A 17,147-nucleotide genomic window follows, 5' to 3' on the forward strand; every position below is an offset into this window, starting at 1 on the left:
AACTTCTTGAATATATGTCACATACACGGGGCTGGAGTGATAGCACAGCGGGTAAGGCGTTTGTCTTGCACGCGGCCGACCCGGGTTCGAATCCCAGCTTCCCATATGGTCCCCTGAGCACCGCCAGGAGTAATTCCTGAGTGTAGAACCAGGAGTAACTCCTGTGCATCGCCAGGTGTGACCCAAAAAGAAAAAAAAAAAAGAAAAGAAAAGAAAAGAAAAATATGTCACATACAGAGGCTAGGGAAATAATTAAAAAGTGAGTAGTGGCTTTAGATCGGGGCGAGGGCTCAGGTAATATAGCACATGCTTGGCATGTGCAAGGCTTGAGTCTGATCCTCTCAACCCCACAGTCCTTTGAGAATTGCTGTGAAATGGCCCTGGTGGCCCCCATGCATCGCTGGGACCTTGGAAGCACCAAATCCTAAGGGCTGAGCACTGAACCAGCAGGTCCACAGTAATGGGGGAATCACCAGGAGAAGTCCTAGACTGCAACCTCTGCAGCAGTGCTGACGGTAGCCCTTAGCTAAAATGAACACACATGTGTGCTAGGGTTGTTGCTTATGGTAAAGAACAAGCTTGGCATACACCAGGCTCTGGGTTTAATTTCTGGCACCACACTGCTACTACTACTACTACTACTACTACTACTACTACTACTACTACTACTACTACTACTGCTACTACTACTACTACTACTACTACTACTACTACTACTACTGCTGCTACTGCTGCTGCTACTACTACTACTACTACTACAACCACTACTACTACTACCACCACTACTACTACTACTACTACTACTACTACTACTACTGCTACTACTGCTACTGTTACAGCTGCTGCTGCTGCTGCTACTACTATTAGTACTACTACCACTACTACTACTACTACTACTATGACTACTACTACTACTACTACCACTACTACTACTGCTACTGCTGCTGCTACTGCAGAAACAGAAAAAACACCCTATCTATTATAAAGGGGGGAACAAAACCAGAGCTAGAAGACCCAGATTGTTCTATCTGCAGATAGCAATTTGAATTGCTATAATAAACATATGCAGTAGCACAGGGATAAATTGGTCAGACTGGGGACAGTGACAGAAAAATGAAAACAACAGAAAAAAAGAAAACGGACAGTCTAGACCTATTAAAAATAAGGTATTTTAAAACTCCTTGCTTAGGCTTAAGACCACATTTGAGATAGCAGAAGAAAAGATCAGTGACTCTTAAGAGATGTTAACATAAGCATTCTGATGCAATGATAGAAAACATTTTGAAGGTGAAAGACTTATTGAAAAAAAAGTTGCTAAAATACATAGTTTGATCCCCCAGAAAGACAAAAAAGACGAAGAACTGCACTGGGGAGGAAATGAAGAAATAAGATAAGATATTTGCAAATTTTGTGATACAGGAAGGAAGGAAGGAAGGAAGGAAAGAAGGAAGGAAGGAAGGAAGGAAGGAAGGAAGGAAGGAAGGAAGGAAGGAAGGAAGGAAGGAAGGAAGGAAGGAAGGAAGAAAGGAAGGAAGGAAGGAAGGAAGGAAGACCAAAAATTATAAAATTGCAAGCAAAAGGGGACTGAAGGGTAATACAGTAGGTAAGGCATTTGCCTTGAAAATCACCAGTCTGGGTTCAATTCCTACACCCCATAAGGTCCTCCAAGTCCCTCCACCAGGAGCAATTCCTGAATATGGATCCAGAAGTAAGCTCTGAGCACTGCCAAGTGTGGCCCTGAAACAAACTTCAGGCAAGAAAAATTTAAAGGCAATTATACTAATTGTACCAGACATAGAGATTAAAAAACAAAAGTTAAATTTTGAAATTCACAACAAAAATCATATTATATCTGTACCTTTTTAAAAATAAAATATAACAAATCTATCAGAAGATGAAAGTTATGACAATAGAATAACATCTTCACAGTGTACAAAAGGGCAAATACTGAGTTTTCTGGTTCTTAAAGTCTACCACTCAAAAGTAAGAGCAAATAGAAGACAATTTACAACCAACAGATGATTCATCCCTGAGAGACCCCACAAAATGATAATCTTCTGACTATAAGCAAATCACACCATAGAGAAATAAGGATCTAAAGGAGAACAAATGGAAGGATATCAGAATGGAGGGTAAATATATATGTTAATGTAAAAGATAAATGTAGCTTCTCCTAATTACTACATGAACTATATGCCTAGTGTATGTCTTATAACCCCCACAATTCCATGGAGCTTATAAACTATTAGATCTTCTGTGAAAAAATAATAACTACAAACAATAATTCTATTATAAATTTTTTTGTATTTTACCTGCTATTGCCCAATTTTTACTCTGAGCAGATTGTGATGAGTTAAAATCTTTTCAAACACCACTTTAAAGGTACACAAAGCTATCCACTTTTTAAAGATCTCAATGGATCTTAAGACAATTAAATAAAACTTAGTTGTATTCAACACCCTGAAAAGGTATTAAGTACTAGGTATTGGATTAAAATGAACAGGAAGATGGCTGCCTAAGCCTATGTGCTTCTTGCGCCCACGTGACTGAGCACATGTGTCACCTGAGCACATGTGTTGCCGTTATCTCCCTAATTTTTTGGGCGGGGGGTCAAACCCGGCAATGCTCAGGGGTTACTCCTAGCTATGCACTCAAAAATTACTCCTGGCGGTGCTCGGGGGACCATATGGGACAGGGGGGAATGAACCCGAGACGGCTGCATGCAAGGCAAACTCCCTACCCATTGTGCTATCACTCCAGCCCCATCTCTCCCCTTGAGATGTGTACTTTCATGCTTTCATATCTAATGCTGGGGTGTGTGTAGGGGCTCTCTCTGCCGTCAGAGAAGGTCGGGTTCACTCGCGCACATTACTCTCCACTCTCTCCCACTTTCTCTTCCTCCTTCCTTGCAAAACCTCCAAATAAAATCTGTTTATTTCAAAACTATATAAATAAAATGAACAGGAAGAAAATCAAGTACAGAGAAAATGAAATGATGGGACAGAAGAGAAGCTATTTCTCTCCTGTCAAAACAGCTACTTGGGAATATAAAAGTTCACCAACATATTATCTACAGATTGCTATGATACTTAATACAAATAAGAGATTGTAATGCCAACCCTTATGCCATGAATAGGAAATGAAGAAATGAAAGATCTGAGGCAGGAGTCATGGTACAGAGAGTATGTTCACCTTCCATGAAACTGACTTGGGTTGGATTCGAGGGACCGCATATATTCCTCTGAGCCTGAGTGCAGAGTCAGGACTAAGCCTGGAGCACCACCAGGTGTGATCCAAAAACAATTTTTTAAATTCTGATAAAGTTTCTCTTTACATACGTACAGCCATACAAGCAGTTCAATCAGAGGGTTTCTGTATGTGGTTCAGACTCTTAGTAAAAATTATTTTGTGTCAAATAGTTTTAGGATGTGTTTACAATTATTCCAAAATAGAAATAATGTGTTTAAGCACAGCTTCATTAATGTGACAGGAAGTTTAGCAAGTAAATATTCAAACTGCATATAGAATAATTCTAATGGCATGTATAAACATATAGTCACTGTCACTGTCATCCCGTTGCTCATCGATTTGTTCGAGCGGACAATAGGACCATCTCTCCTTGTGAGACTTTTGCTACTGTTTTTGGAATATCGAATACACTACGGGTAGCTTGCCAGACTCTCTGAGAGGGGCAGAGAAATTGAACATGGGTCGGCTGCGTGAAAGGTGAACACCCTACCGCTGTGCTATTGCTCCAGCCCATAAAAATATAGTACAAGATATAAATGGTCACCTACAAAATAAGTTATAGATATAAAGTAGATCAGTAAAAGTAAGTTAATAACTGAGATTATGCCGTGTCATTACTAAATATGTAATAAATGAAAATTTGATATTTTAATACAAATGAGTAATTTAACTTGATTTCTCTCTTTCTTGCACCTCTCAGTCTTTATCTCCAACTCATAATTGTTGTAGCTTTAAAGAAGCTATTTGCCCTATTTCAAATGCTTGGTCTTTGCAGAGAATGGTTTGAAGACCGAATAAAGAAATCACACATAAAACAACCTAATGTGCATGCCTGGAATGTCATATTAACAAATCATTAGGCTGTTACTAATGTTATTTAATCATCATCATTATAAATAATAGCATCAGCAGCTCTCGCTATGAGATGCATATCCTACCAGTCAATTTTGAAGCAAGAATTCTTTTATTAACAGTATTTATTAAAGATCTTCTATAAACCAATTTCATTCTGTCTGAAAAATGTTTTTGAGTATTTTGTATGGCTGAGGCAGAGAGGACAGTAGATGCCTGAGCAATCACTGTCACTGTCATCCCATTGCTCATCGAGTTGCTCAAGTGGGCACCAGTAATGTCTCTCATTGTGAGAATTATTGTTACTGTTTTTGGCATCTCAAATTCACCACGGGGAGCTTGCCAGGCTCTGCGGTGTGGGTGCGATACTCTCGGTAGCTTGCTGGGCTCTCCAAGAGGGGCGGAGGAATCGAGCACGGGTTACCACTGTGCTATCGCTCCAGCCCATCTGAGCAATAATAAAAGATAATAAGAACCCCACTAGAAATCATTTCTTAACTTAACATTTCTTAACTAAAGAAATCATCAATTCTTTAAGATATCAATGTATATACAGTACTATGCAGCTTTTAAACCTCGTACCATGTGTCCCAATTGAGGTAGTGGGTTTCCCATTATCTGTAAGTAGATTACCCTTCTCTCCAAATTCTGAAACTGACCTAAAAATCTTCTTCCAACATAAAGTTTACCCCCAAATATTTTCTGAACATTAAAATGAGATACATGATAAAATGGGTTTGAGGGAAGATATGGAGTAACAGTTATTTGATTATAATTCATTCTACCAGTGTATGTGACTAGTGTTTATAGTCTTATTTATTTACCACAACACTAGAACCAGAAATGATACTTATGATTCTTGAAACACACACAAAAAAATGAGAAATCAGAGAGGTTCAGGACCTTACCCAAAGACACACAGCTAGTTGACAATGGAATAAGAGGAGAATTATAGTCTGTGTAACTTATACTTGATTTCCATTCCAGCACCAGTGCCACCATGGCTTCCTTAATGCATAAGAGATGACATGACTTTGATCTATTATGCAGAAGTATTGAGTCATGTAGGTGGTTAAGTATTTAAACCTTTATAGCAAAGTTCACATGATGCATCATAATTAGCCGCAGAGATTAGCTAATCAAAGTACTAATGATAACCTAATCGGTGCAGTGTTTTACTGCTTACAAAGCGCTTTCTCATAATTATGTAATTTGATTCTTAAAACAATGATGTGTGGCAGAGATTTCCCTCCTAACTTTACAGGTGAAGAAAATAAGGATCAAAGAAATTTTTGACTTCCACAAATCATTAAACCTTTAAAGTGGTAAAATTGTCAAATGAATGACTTATAAGCTCAACAGCTTATGTCTTCCAAATACAATATATGCTATTTTCTAACAGGGAAGATCAACAAGAGCTGAGATCTCAGGGGTCCTTCCCCTGTTCAGAAATGGCACGTGGAACATTCCTTTAGTGGGTAATTACCCTTTCACCTGCAATCTTAGATCCTAGTTACATTCTGGTCCCTTCTCCATGGAAAACATTTTTGAAAGGCCAGTGTATTGCTCTGTGAATACAGATTTAAGTCTGACTTCATTCATGCCGTACTCGACCTGTGAACATGTTTACAATCTTAAAACAGTGAAAACATTCTCTGCTATCAACTTCCACCTATAGTTCCTACAGCTTGCCATAAAAGAAGCAGTTGTGTTTGTGTCGCTATAAAGCTTGTGCATTTCACTTTATCAAGCAACTGTGCTCTATGTATTTTCTATATTTATAGTAAACTTCTCACGCTCCACCAGCCTTCATAAACCATGCAAAAAACTAAGCTTTTTATCTTGTAGTTTGATTTTTTCCAATAATTGTTGTAATATTGGATTAAAGGGAAAAGCTAAGAGAGACTGCAATACAATCAACGTGATAATGAGAATTTGTGGTGCTAGGTGTGGTAATATATTTTAATGATATTATCCCTGAAAGAGTTCTATAAACTGTTACCTCAATTGAAAAAAGAATTCCTATAGACTTTTAAAAAATTCTGATTTTTAAAAAATGTGCAAAGTAATGAATCAGTATTTAAGAGAAGATGAATGTACATATATTTTTTCATTTGCAATCAAGGAAATGCAAATTAAAATGATGAGGATATTTCTGTTTAGAATTGTTCTATTGAACATATGCGTGAAGTTTTCTTCCTTAAAGACTCATATGGTATAAACAATGAGACAACACCAACAAAAGACATAAACATATAAAGGCAAAGAGAAAAGAAAAAGAGTAACTTGTTTTTTTACTCATTGAGAGAGAGGTTAAGTATAAAATTGCAAGTTGATTTCTAAGAACTTCTCCTTAGTATTTTCCCTAACAGTGATCTAGTTACTATCAGAAAAGTTTTGTCTGTCAAGTTGAAGACTGGAAAAGCATCTTCTCTGAAAAATTCAGCCATTTTTAAGTGACAAAAGTAAAGCTACAGTGTTTGAAGTTTCCTACTGAAATGGACCAGACAGATCACCCCACTCTATGGCCATATTGAGTAAGTCTCTTCCAGAATATTTTTAAATTTTTTTTTATTAGTGAATCACCTTGAGGTACAGTTACAAACTTATAAAATTTCAAGTTTGCAATTTGTTTACATCCCTCCACCAGTGCCCACTCTCCTCCACCAATGTTCCCAGTATCCCTCCCACCCTCCCACCCCATCCCCCCACCCCACCCCACCTCTGTGGCAGGGCATTCCCTTTTGTTCTCTCTCTCCTTTGGGTGTTGTGGTTTGCAATAGAGGCACTGAGTGGCCCTGGTGTTTGGTCTATAGTCTACTTTCAGCACGCATCTCCTTTCCCATGCAGGTCCTCAAACTACACTTTATCTGGTGTTCCGTTCTCTATCTGAGCTGCCCCTTCCTCCAGCGTGTGAGGCCGGCTTCCAAGCCTTGGAGCCAACCTCCTGGTACTTATCTCTACTATTCTTGGGTGCTAGTCTCCCATTCTGTTATTTTATATTCCACAGATGAGTGCAATGTTTCTATATTTGTCTCTCTCTTTCTGACTTATTTCACTACCACAGATGATTGCAATCTTTCTATGTCTGTCTCTCACTTCCAGAGAATTTTCCCACGAATTTTTTACTACCTAAAATGAAGGAGACAACACCTTCCCTCAAAGAAAACCAAAACAACCCCCCCCCCAAAGATATCAGATGAATAAAAGTTCTCTGACAGGAGTAGCATAAGCCCAAACAGGTGAAACAGATAAACACAGAGTAGAGGATGATGCGACAAAAGCAACTTGGAGGAAACAACTTACCATCTTTAAACACCAAACTTTGAAGTCCTCGGGGAAGAGAGGAAGAGATTTACAAAATGTATAGTGGTTCCCTCTTCAAGAGGAAGAAGTGAATAGAGGAATATCAAGAGAGCTAATGAAGTTCGGTTTTTGAAACTGGAGGTGATTTCCCCCCTTCTCCCACCATCAGGAGTTGGAGATTGCCCTGGCAACCCCACCGTTCACTCAACAAAATAACAACATGAAAAGCACTTTCTAAGCTACACAAGAGTCAGAGAGAAACACAGTACTTGTGTCTGTAAGTGCAACGGAATTTAAAATTGACGTGGATGCAGAAGACCATGACTACTTGACTGAGCACATCGGAAGGGAGGGAAGACTGCAAAGTTTAGAGAGACTGAGAATCAAATTCTGGCTCTGCCACTTCATACCGGGGTGAAGCTGGGGAAGTCAACTTCTCTAACCCTTAGTTTCTAGCTAAATTACACTCTAATTCAATACACTGTATTATGATGAATACTCAAGACAACGTGTGCACAAGCTCGGAGGCCAAATGTGTGGTCTAAAGTAGAAATTAAATCAATATTAGTTAGAATCATTATAGTAAAATAATAGAATTTTCATCATTTAAATTGGGAGTTCAACATTTATCATAAAATATTTTTCTTGTTTTGTTACTCTAGCAATTAAATAATCTTCAATTATCTATCTACATCTCTAACTGCTGACATATGTCTACTAACATATTTTCATAGATATATAAGCTTAGATATATACTTACATATTTATCTATGAATTAATATATATGAATATATACACACATATACTCATCAATTAATCTATTGGTAGGTCAGTCTCTATGGCCATCACATTACTGTGGAAAAAAAGCTTCTATTTTCCAGAAGAAAAATATCGGGCAAATATCTCCCATTAGAGAGTTCTGCTTCTCAATTCTTTTTGATGCTATTGGGGTTTTTTGATTTGGGGGCCACACCCCGCTATACTCAGGGCAGTCTTTTTTTTTTAATTTTTGGGTCACACCTGGCAGTGTTTAGGGGTTACTCCTGGCTGTGTTTGGGACCATGTAGGATGCTGGGAATCAAACCCAGGTCAGCCACATGCAAGGCAAATGCCATACCCGCTATACTATTGCTCCAGCCCCAGGGATAAGTCTTGACTCTGTACGTAGGGGTCACTCCTGGTGAGGCTCAGGGGACAATATATGGGGCCAGGTATCAAACCAGGGTTTGGAGCATGCAAGGCAAAGCGCCATACCAGCTGTACTATTTCTTCAGGCCCATTTTTAATTTATTAATTCTAATTCTACATGTTAATATTCCATCTGTTTAAAGGAATATTTTTGTTTGTTTTGTTTTTTATTTGTCTATTTGGGGAGGTTATTTAACATTTGCTAATTAGCCCTCAATTTTAGTATGTTAATATTTTCCATGTATAATTTAAAGATATAAAGACAATAATTGGGGGCACAGCGGGTAGGGCATTTGCCTTGCACGCGGCCGACCCGGGTTTGATTCCCAGCATCCCATATGGTCTCCCAGGACCTCCAGGAGTAATTCCTGAGTGTAGAGCCAGGAATAAGCCCTGTGCATCGCTGGGTGTGACCCGAAAAGAAAAAAAAAAGACAATAATTGGATGTGTGGGGGGAAACATATCAAAAGGGAGAAGAGTCAATTACACAAACAAAATCATGCCAAAAACAGATAGCTCTGTGATATCAGATCAAAGTGTGTCTTGCCACCAGAGAGATAGTACAATGGATAAGGCAATGGCTTACCTGTGTTCAAATTCCAGAACCCCATATGATCCGATGAGCCCACCAGGAGTGTTCTCTGAGTCAGGAGTAAGCCCTGAGCTCAACCAAGTATGAACTTAACCCCCACCCCATGTACACATACACACACACACACAAACACATACAAACACATATTAAGCATACACTCCCTCCTGAAATTTCCAGAGGGAAGAACGTACCTCAATTTTATAACTTTCAGGTGTACCAGGATTGCATTTTGAAAACCTAGACTGATATGTGGTTACAGTCGTTGGTTTCTGGTGGATGCTCTCTTTTTTTTCTTCATTCATCAGCCATATACCTGCAGCTAGTGGCGAAGTCATAAACCACAAGTTTTATGAATGAAAGGCCATTTGAGCTATAATTCAGTTAACATTTAATGGTGCCTAGAGCAATTAGGCCTGGTGACAACCACTTTATCAGAGAGTCATATCTGAATCCTATCTTATTCCTTCCAGGAGCTTGAGATCAGCTCTTATTTGAACTTGAGCAAAAGATCACCCTAATATCAAGACTTTTTATCTGTTGATGTTATTGTTTTTAATGTATGTCTTTGAGGTGCTGAATTCCTTTGCAAAGGAAAGCTCTGTATTTATTTAGGCAGTGTTGACTTCTCTTAGGAAAAATACAAAGGCTAGGCTCCTGTAGACAGGGTAATATAAATAATGGAAGCAAATATTTATGAACATATTTGAACATTATGAACATATTCCCACATATGTGAGGAATATCATCAAAACTTTGCATGATTAGTTTAGCTAACGCTTCCTCATGAAGAAAGTATTAAACTTTTATTAATCATACAGATAGGAAAACCATAAAGAGGAAAAATTACTTTCTCAATTCCGTAAGAATAGCATGACTTAGTAAACTGTGTGTGAGTTCATCAAATTCCACTTTTGTAGGGCTGGAATGATTACTGTCACTGCACTGTAGCACTGTTGTCCCATTGTTCGTTAATTTGCTCGAATAGGCACCAGTAATGTCTTCATTGTGAGACTTGTTACTGTTCTTATGGCATATAGTATACACCATGGGTAGCTTGCCAGGCTCTGCCGTGCAGGGGAGATACTCTAGGTAGCTTGCCGGGCTCTTCGAGAGGGAGGGAGGCATCAAACCTGAGGCAGTCACATGCAAGGCAAACGCCCTATCCACTGTGCTATCATTCCAGTCCAAGAAAGTATTAAACTTTTATTAATCATACAGATAGGAAACCATAAAGAAGGGAAAAAATGACTTTCTCAATTCCGTTAAAAATAGTGTGACTTAGTACACTGTGAGTTCATCAAATCCCACTTTTATACGGCTGGAGTGATAGTATAGGAGATGATATACTTGCCTTGCGTATGCCAACCTGGGTTTGATCCCCAAGCCCCAAATGGTCCTCCCCCTCCAGGAGTCCTCCCTGAGCACAGACCTAGGATTAAGCCTTGAGCACCACTGGGTATGGCCCAAACCTCTCTCGCCCCACCAAAATCTATTTTCTCTGTTCATGGGGTCTACTTTACCTTTTCTAACATTCCCGACAAAGTGGTGTGGTGATGTAACTAAATTTCTGGCCAACTTAACGTGAGCAGAGAGAATATGTATCTTCTGTGTGATGTTGTTTGAAAAGCTGGTGGTTCTCCATAGTTTCCTACTCCAGGGTTAATGGAGAACACAGCAAGCCACCTGAAAATGGGAAAGCTGCACAAAAGAAGAGCCCAAATCTTGAGCTGATTAAAGGAAGAATACTCTGCAAACTCACTTAGTTGCCCTTCACACTTTATTTAAACAACAAATAATTTCTAGGTTACTCACATAAAATAAACATACCTAAAGTGAACGACATAATTGAGTATTAAAATCAGATTCTGTGATTCTGGGTTTTTTTTTTTTTGGCTTTTTGGGTTAAACCTGGTGATGCACAGGGGTTACTCCTGGCTTTGCACTCAACAATTATTTCTAATGGTGCTCAGGGGACCATATGGGAAGCTAGGAATCGAACCCAGGTTGGCTGCACACAAAGCAAACGCCCTACCTGCTGTACTATCGCTCCACAACTGTGTGATTCTGAAGAACACAATGTTAACCTTTATGCCATGCTTTATTGAAACCTGAAAAGAAAGTCCCCTTTAGTAGAATTCTGAACATTTACCTTGTTCTATTATTACTGGCTATACTGTCTTGTTATTGTGTTAATTGGAAAAATCATTTAGTAGTTTGCCCTGTCCATGTCTGCTAAAAATACAGATGTATGCTTACTATCTGAAAAATATGTATAATATCTTTAGAGCAAGAAAACAGGAAAATAATATTTTGGAGCCTATGTTTTGAGCCTTGGGTACTTTGAGATTAATGTCTCGAGCAATCTGACAAACCTGATAAAATCTATTCATCCTTTCAACCCCAAGAGGCATATAAATATAATGTTTTACATAAAATTTCCAGGATCTATGGAAATGGATTTAGGACCCCTGGCACATGTGATTTTATATAATTCACACAGAAGTTTACGTAGTGGTGTTATTATTCTCATCTTGCTGTTGACAAAATAAGATACAAGCGGCAAGTTACTTGCCTCAACTCAGACGCTTTTGGTAGATGGCAGACCAGGATTTAAATCCTGAACAATATTCCTCGACAGATTCTGTTCTTTTAGCTACTTTATACTCCTTGCAGCCCCTGTGGTATAACGAACCATTACGGATTCTCACAAATAATTAAAAAATATTTTTTCAAATATAACACATTGGAAAATATGCATCTTTTACCATTTTTCAATCATTATCTGTGGGGTTGTGTAAGGCCAGTGTATATGGCGGGGGTTACGGTGGGAGGTGTGTCTGCTGTACCAAAAACGGGCCCCTCAGCCACTGCAGAAGTAAATGAATGGGGAGACAAGATGAGGGGTGATGTGTTGCTTGTGCTTTATTAGCAACAAGCCTGTGTGGGAGATTTATGTCCGAGAGAACCATCTTGCCTGACTTGTCACAAAATCAACTCCTATCAGAAAAGAATTGAAAGAATCATGTTTTGAAAAAGGGCAGGTTACATGTTGGCGGGTACCAGGAGGACTGATAACTTCTCCTGCGGTCTTGTCTTCTGAGACATAAAGGCTCACAGTTATCTTCTTTGCACAGGCTTTTGGAGGAAAGAAAAGATAAAGAAACACTCTTCGTTCTTAAAGACTCCAGCCCTGAAAACAGTTTGCTGGTTTATAAATTTTAAATCAAGCCCTTAATTTCTTCGGGGGCAGCTTCAGAACTAGAAGAAATGCTGAGATCGAGAGATTAAGCGAGACAGGAAAATTGAGAAAAATACTGTCTCTATAAATTATGGTGTAAGGCATCACCCTTGTAATATATTTTTTAAATCCAAAAGTCTGACATAAGTCTTCTGAGTGATAATTAGCATAAAATAGCTTCATGTGTTTATTTCCAAAGTTTACCCATCCTCTGAGCTCAAGGACAAAATGGAGTTAGTAAATGTTCCTGATCTCTTTGGTGTTTCTTGTGTGGCTTTATCTGAGACATTTCCCTTGTCTTAATATTTGTTTCCTTTTGTGTCTTGACTATATCTTCCCATATTACTTGATACATCCTCTGGTCAACAGTCGGCCTCTCTGAAACAAAATAAAACCAAAGCCCCAAAACTCACTATCATTTCATATGTGGTAATGAAGAGAGGATCAACATGCAATTTGTTTATCCAAGGTGTATATAATGGTACATCCCTTTATTGTTATTATTTGTCCAAAAGGAATTTCTGTTTCCCCCTTGCCCCCAATGGACTGTTACCCCAAAAGGTGGCCACTGTTGTTCCCTTTATTCTCTCTTCTATGTCTCCACCCAGCAGAGGTCCTAAATCAGAGACTTGTGTATCAGCTTTGTTGAATGACCAAAAAGTGGTAGCATTCCCCCGGTTCGGGGGTTTGGGAAAGTCATTAATGATGACACAACAGCGCAGGTTCTCTAGTTTGATTTATTCCCGAATGACTCCTGTTCACCTCTCACAATCACATTTCTAAATAACTAATGATATGGGTGGGCCTCAGGTTAATGAGAAACTCTGTGACAGTTGAAATGGAATGGACCACACAAACATTCCAAATTGCCTGTTCCCCACTTTGAGGAGCAGCTGAGTTGAAGCCTTGCGGAAGGGCAGATGGCACCTTCCAACAGTGCCCTTCTCAGCTCTGCTCCTGAAATATCTGATTCTCTCTGCTTCTCACCAGGGCCATCTCTTCCCAGCAGGAAGACCAGCACCAAGGCCTCTGGCCTCCAGGAGGGCAGTGGGGCACTTTCTGCTAATTCTGAGAGATGTTACCGGGAGCCAGTAGACAATTGATTAGTTAGAACTTAATGATGTACACACCCCGAGGTAAAGCCCCAACGGCACACAGTCACTGGGGCTGCAATATATCTTTATTTTCACAGCTGAACATTTTAAAAATAGCAACAACAGCCCAGGTCTTTGTGTCAGTGTCTTAATGAAAGTCTGTATCTCTGACACCTAGCAGGAAGCATAAACTTTTTTAGAAGACCTGTCTTTGAATTAAAGCTTCTTCATTTACTGACATTGCTACCTAAGATTCCCTAATATCTTTTATCTTAGAGGTAGTTCCCTCACTCATTGAATAATGGACAAAATAAAATTAAGGGGGAAAATGTAGATCTGCAAAAAATGTCTGCTTTTCCTCTTTTAATTCATTATTACAATGAATTATTATTCTTCTTAACACACTTATTAAAGTGTCCACAGAGCACCTGTAGTCACACTCACTCAGTGTCCACCTGATTCAGTGCATACTATTGGCCATCAATAGTTTAACACCAAATCTAGATTGTACCTATACAGGAACAGGCAAAAAATGTGCCCTTCCTAATCTGGGAATTCTGTTCCTTAATAAATAAAACAATGTTCACAGAGCTTTGGGGTCAAGAAATTTTGACCCTTACATATAAAAACATGGTTTGGTAAACTATCTTCTATGAGCAATGCACCTCACAAAGTACTGTTTACATGATATATACATGTATGTATTGCTTCATATGAACAGCATATAGTAAATATAACATTCATAGCAATATGCCATGCATATAAAATCAAATGTGGTGATATTTTTAACTGACATACATAAAATTAAATAAAATTCAAGTGGTCATAACTATACAATATTTGGATCACTTGTATCACTGTCATCCCATTGCACATTGATTTGCTTGAGCGGGCACCAGTAACGTCTCCATTGTGAAACTTGTTACTGTTTTTGGCATATCGAATACGCCTTGGGTAGCTTGCCAGGCTCTTCCATGTGGGCAAGATACCCTCAGTAGCTTGCCAGGCTCTCCAAGAGAGGTGGAAGAATCGAACCCGGGTCAGCCACGTGCAAGGTGAACACCTTACCCGAAATTACCACCACAATAAGTCTATGAAGCATAGAATAGTACATTCAAATATCTTTCCAATGACTGTTTTTATCTTTAAACATTCAGAGGTAGAGTAACTGGGTCATAAGGTGGTCATTTATTTTGGGTTTGGAAGTCATACCTGGTGATGCCTGGAGGTTACTCTTTCAGGAGTAACTGCTCAGGGGCCACTGTGCTCAGGGGCCACTCCTACTGGTGATCAGGAGACCACATGTGGTGCTGAGGATCTAATTGGGAGTTAGCTGCATGCAAGGGAAGTGCCTGATATCCCATAACATCTCTCCAGCTCCTCAGACTTATATTTTAAAAATATTGAGGACTCTTCAAACTATTTTCCAAAGGACTATGCTAATTTACATCCCAGTGATGAGATTCTTATTAATCATTCCTAATTAGTTGTTATACAAATACTTACATATAAATCTTTCCTTCATTTTTATAAGAAACACAAAAAAAAGTTCATCTAGCTTGGTAGCAATCATTAGCCCTGGTGTGGTACCTCTTTGCAATGTTCAATGTGATTATTATTTTTTAGCGTAGTTGGAGATCAGAAAACTTAATGTTAACCAACAACCACACATAGTCAATCCAATACTTAATTTGTTGCAGAAGGGACTCAGAATTTAGACTTTTCATGAATCACAAGTGGCTTGCAGCTGGAAGAGATCAGGATCTAGCATCAGGCCAAATCCAGGATCTATAGACACAGGATTAGTTGACAAGCAGTACGTTGGTAGCCAGTAGGATTGGAAAACTTCAAGCTGGGGACTAAAGCTAAATCTAGAATAGTGGAGTAATGTTGGAGGAGGAGGAGGACAAAAGAGAGTTGAAGAACCAGCAGTAACCATCATTTGCTCCTTTACTAATATCTTAATTACAATATCGCCAGCCTAGTGGAGAGGTACTATTAAACATGCCTTTTTACAGGAGAATGACCCAAGTCTTGAGCTACTTCATGCATTAGTGAAGTTACTAAAGAAAGCAATGATTAAAAAGTTATTTTTGTCTTCTTTTAGGTTCACAGTAAACTTCTTTTACTGCAGTAACTGCAAACCTATCTTAACAAAGCAAAGAAATAGGAAAACATACTTCAAAAACCCAACACAGCATTATGCAAACTGCAAATTTTCGGATTCAACAACTCAAAGCAACTCTATAGATTCACCCCAAGGAGGAAAATGACTAGTTATGTGTAGAATTTAAAGGACCTATTGAGAGAGCTCAACAATAATGAAAAAAAGGGAAAAACAGAATTTCTGAGGGAACATTGTTGGGGTATTTTTTTGGCGGGGGCGAGGGGAGCGATGAAATTTCTTATGTTTTTTTTTTATAGTTCTAAGTGATGAATGTTAGAAGGTGAACAAATATAAACAAAAACTCAAGTTTTATTGATTTGTAGACAAAATATACCCTATACTTTGTGAATTCAATCTACTTATTTATTTCACATTTTAATATCTCTAAAATCAGGGTGTAGCACTGATGGCTGTGTACAGCAGCTGTTAACAAGGCAAGAACTGATTCAAAGGTTTGTTGCTTCTTATTTTTTGGTGTTTTTAATTGTTTGTTTGTTTGTTTTTATGCCATTCACCTACAATATCACCAACCATACATAACTCTCTTACACATAGCTCCTGAAGATATTACACAATAGTGATTCCTTTATAGTTTGGTCAGTTAATCAAATTAAAATGTTTTGATAGAAATATACAAATATGGGGGTCAGGCAGACAGCTCAATGGTCCAGAGGGCATGCTCTGTGTGAAAGACACCCAGGTTAATCCCTGCCACCATATGTTCCCCTCAATACACCAAGAACACGCTCTGAGCAACAAGCCTTATGGCTAGCACACCCCCAGACGTGGCTTAATAACCCTCCAGGACCACCAACCAAAACTGAAACAAAATAAGACCAAAGAAAAGGGCAAATATGAGTGTCTGATAACATTCCACCAGCACTTTTTGGTAAGAACAGAAAGTACTACCACAAACTATGTCATCTTGAGATTGATGTTGCAGAAAATGATGGAGTAGGAAGCTCTGAGAATTACTGAGAATTATTTTCACCAAAATCAAACATCACATTAATCACATTAACAAACACTGACAGAATTAAGGTGTGTGTTGGAGGAGGGGGGTAGGGGGGTTGGGGGGGTGGAAATGGTCATTCCTAGAATAAAACTAAAGCATTTTGAGGAAATGGAGTTATGTTTGATGAGGAAAGAGACTAATGGTGTAGGGACCAAAGAGATAGTACAGTGGGTATGGCATTTGTCTCACACACAGCCAACCCGGGTTCAATCCCCAGCACCTTTGGTCCTCTGAGCCCCGTCAGGAATGATCCTTGAGGACAGAGCCAGGAATAAGCCAAGAAAGCAAGAAAGCAAGAAAGCCAAAAAACAAGAAAGCAAGAAAGACCAACATTTTACTAACTCACCTGTCATTCCAAGCTTTCTTTTTGGCGCAGTTTCCCAAGCTGTGGTCTAGCAAAATATTTAGATGCATATTCCCTGTAGCAGCCTCAGGTGAAGTTCAAC

Source organism: Sorex araneus, chromosome 8 (assembly GCF_027595985.1).
Source record: "Sorex araneus isolate mSorAra2 chromosome 8, mSorAra2.pri, whole genome shotgun sequence".
NCBI classification, from domain to species: domain Eukaryota; kingdom Metazoa; phylum Chordata; class Mammalia; order Eulipotyphla; family Soricidae; genus Sorex; species Sorex araneus.